General features: G+C 39.9%; 1 long non-coding RNA gene across 1 annotated transcript; it reads left to right on the top strand.

Moving 5' to 3' along the window:
- Positions 1–2,957: 2,957 nt before the first annotated feature.
- Positions 2,958–3,636, top strand: LOC149249372 (uncharacterized). The gene is made up of 3 exons (XR_016265847.1): positions 2,958–3,042; positions 3,169–3,230; positions 3,359–3,636. It is a non-coding gene; the product is annotated as an uncharacterized LOC149249372 (long non-coding RNA).
- Positions 3,637–4,015: the final 379 nt, after the last annotated feature.

The raw sequence follows: 4,015 nt of genomic DNA, 5'->3' as shown, positions 1-4,015 counted from the left end.
TTATATTTATATCAAAGTTATGATACCTTCAATATAGTTACAAATTTTTTACGTTTATATGAAACTTATGATACCACTTGTAATAGCGAAACCATCTGACATTAAAAAAATATTACTTTACTACACCTACTTGTTAATTCACACTAACTCTTGGTAAGATCGTATGCCACCTATTCATACTTTATTTCATTTATGGCATTACATAAATGTTTAATGGCAATATTACAATGTGATTTGATTTCATTCACAAACCTTAGACACGTCCCCGCGACAGGATTCTATGCACCACGACAACATTTAATATGATGGATGGTTCTCGAGACCACCCTTACGCTCTCTAGGTCTAACCCATTAGGTCCAACACACAGCAGCCATCCTATGGTTGATCTACCTCTAAGGAATCTGACAGCTCAGGTGCTCCAGTGCACGACTACACCTACTTGTTAATTCACACTAACTCTTGGTAAGATATTTTTTCGCCTATTCATACATTTATTTCATTTATGGCATTACATAAATGTTTAATGGAAATATTGCAATGTGATTTGATTTCATTCACAAAAATTAGACCCCTCCCCGCAGAAGGATTCAATGCACCATGAAAACATTTAATAGGATGGATGGTTCTCGAGACCACCCATATGCTCTCCAGGTGTAACCCATTAGGTTTGACACATAATAGCCATGCTACGGTTGATCAACCCCCAAGGAATTCGATGGCTCAGGTGCTCCAGCGCATGGTTAGGGTAACTACCAGAGGGAGAAAGGGTTAGCATGATCATTCGTTGTTGTGTTGGGTCGAGAGGGAAGCTCTGTAACTCCCTTGCACCTCTGCCTCCTACAACCATAACTTAGCCTATTTACTACCGTAGTCATCCACAGGCGTTATTTTAATGGTCCTCCTTCAAGTTTCCTTGGTGGCCGACACCGCTCACTGTGTTGTCCCTGAGGTATCTTGTGCGAAGGGTTACCCCCGATTCCTTTTCCCACCGTGCGAAATTTCCAACTTTAACCATGAAGGGCAGCCACAACTTTGATGGGTTAGGTCTTCGCTTGCTGGTGATGGTGCCTTCCTTGGAGGCTACCTTTCTCACGACAGAGTCAGGTAAGGGTTTTATCCTTTACTGTATCAAAGTTACATATTTACTATCATTTCCTTTTTCATGCAACATTTAACCCATGTTACACTTTATGGTAGGTAGCTCGGTTACTCTCCTCGTGGGTGGTAATGTCCTGTCTAGGTTTTGACAGTGACCAAACTCCAGGGTCTGCTAGGTTGGTTTTTGGCTAAAATACCATTAGAAGTGTTAAGAGCATTCCTCTATTCTTCAGCTAAAAAATGTTATCGTTGGAGTCGAAGTGTTTTGGTCATTTTGGAACCCTCTTCTATGTGTTGGTTGTTTTATTAAATTATATGTAACTCAACTTTAAGTTTTAGATAAAAGGAGTTTTCTCCCGGTTGTAGGTCATGGTCTACTCTGAGCAATAAGCTTGTATAGTTTTGGGGAAAGAACCCTCGTTATTTATGCAAACAACGTATGTCTTTGTATGTTATGCATTCGTATAGTCTACAATTAATAGTCCTGTAATTTAATGGAAGTAGTTTGCACTCTGTTAATCTCCCTTTTCAAGTTAATATACCCGTATTGGAATAATGCTTTGCTTAATAATTAAAGTGGTAGGTTCTTGAATGCTTATTTTACACCTGTAAAATGAATTGCCCGCAACCCTACAGGAAGGGTGCGATTTAATTGTTGTATAGTGGTTACAGGAAAATTAAATCTTGTTGTGATAAAAGAAGAAGCCATGTTATTATGTGATGTCTGACTTCAGCCAGAAGTTTTGTGCTTACTGTACGAAATAGTAAATTATGCAAAATTGCTTGCTCTAAATTATTTACTGCGTAGAAGTAATTACTGTGTGAAACTGCATTCATTTCAGCAAAGAGAAAAGTAGGAACGGGAAAAACCTCACCATATGTGAATTTCAATAAGATAATGAAAATAGAAACTAAATGAAAGTGAAAGGTTCTTCTCTTTTGAAATTTTGTATTGATTGTTAATTACTAAAATAAAACAAGAGAATTAACTAAGTAGTGTATGGGCTATTACTTTATTTTGTGCAAGTGCAAACCTATCACGGTACAAGTTAATGGGAGAGCATGACATTAGGGTCATTGTAGCCGAAGACTTATTGTAGGGTTTCAGGAAGAGAGAACCCTCATCCATTAATGGAGAAAAGAACTAGCATTCTAGTAATCAGTATAGGAAATAAAAAATGTAAGAATAACTCATAGAGAAAGGTTCATGAAATTGAGTCTGCTGCATGGGTTAGCTAGAGGCCAAGCCATTACAACAGCCTCCTAGCAGTCCTAGATCGGAGACCAATTCTACGTGCGGAGATAAGCCTTTAAAAAATTGACAAATTAAATGGTGCACCGTTAAGCCACAATTATCATAATGTCACACTCCACAGTAATATCTCATAATAAAAAAAAGTAATTATGGTGGTAAACCTTATTGTCATGTGGACCTTATAAACCTGATCCTAAGCTGATCATAAATATAATATATGCTTGCAATTAATTAAGCACTAACCGTGCTGTTATGATGACCCTACATGATTATCAATCACCGAACTTGTATTACCATAAGACTTATGGATTTCGAATCCTTAGCGATTCGCACCATTTAGTTAAGGTCAACGGAACAAGGCCACTGGTTTGCTTTTCCGATCGGTTCCCATGCCAGGTGTGGTCGGAAAACTAGATAGCCTCACCTACCCTGGCCAGGTGTCTTCCGCCGGACAGAGGCCATGTGAAGCCTTGGGAAATCCGCCGGGTTCGCACGCCAAACTGCCTTACGAGGAACGGTGAGGATCCTCTCCACTGATCTAAGGGTCGATATCATTTCAGGGTTTATCGGTCTCATAAAGTCCACCGAGTTGCTCAGTGTGGGTTCATTTGCACTTGGAGGGGAGCCCGAGCTCCAAATGGCGGTTCTAACCCTGCATACTATGCCAGGTTGCGGCAAGCCAGCACAGGTATCTACCACTTCATCAATAGCTTCGGCTGTAAATTTTATTGTTATAACACTGTGCGTTCTTGATCAGGTTTGCTTGTTTTGGTTAATACATTCATGATCACTTCCCTTGAATCCTCATGTGCAGGGCGTGCTTCATACTCTTACCACTCAGGAATGGAATGGAAAGGTACCGCCGAAACATCCCAGGTACTAGACCCTCGCAAACGTCAAAGTAATTAAGTTAATGCAGTAGACGGAAGTAACAGGTAGATTTCTATGTGTTTCTCTCGGCCTGAGAGGGGTTCCTCACGGCATTCTGCAATGTGTTGATTCAGGGTTTCACCTTCGGCTGAACCTTAGCTAGGATGCGAGGTCGGCTTTCCCATGCCGGTACCTGCGCCTTCTCTGGTTTACAGTCTCTGTGTTGTATTATTTGATATCATTTGTATATTTATGTTCAGGGATTCACGGCTTTCCTCGCCGGACTCTAAACGAAATAAATCCTGGCTTCTATTGTTTTGGAAATGTGCCATTTTGAATGCCCTGTATTTATGTTAGACTTCGGCTCTTTGAATATTTAATGGACAGACCTTCGTGGTACTCTTCCGGGCTATTTATCCATCGTTATTGTGATTATCTCTTTCGTTTACCTGTTCAATATAATATGCATGTTTTCCATTCGAATGTCCTGCGTCTACAGCTTGTTTTGCTACACATATGTATTTGCTCCAAATGACTCGAGCTTTTAAATATAATATGCAAGCTTTTCTATTCGAATGTTCTGTATCTACAGTTTGTTTTGTTACAGATACCTCGTTTCTCTATTGACAGGCTGAGACATAATCCTTTCGAGGGTTTCGTCTCCATAATTCCTGTTATAGTTTACCATGGTTTGGCTGGAAACAGAGGTTCAATGGCCGTTTCTACGGCGGTTCTGTAACGCCATGATAACGTATTGATATGCATTTTATTTTAAACAGCACTAGATTAAC

This window comes from Pinus tabuliformis, chromosome 7 (genome assembly GCF_031772625.1).
Source record: "Pinus tabuliformis cultivar Carrire ecotype Pingquan chromosome 7, CPIR1, whole genome shotgun sequence".
NCBI classification, from domain to species: domain Eukaryota; kingdom Viridiplantae; phylum Streptophyta; class Pinopsida; order Pinales; family Pinaceae; genus Pinus; species Pinus tabuliformis.
This window is presented reverse-complemented; position numbering and strand designations above follow the sequence as displayed.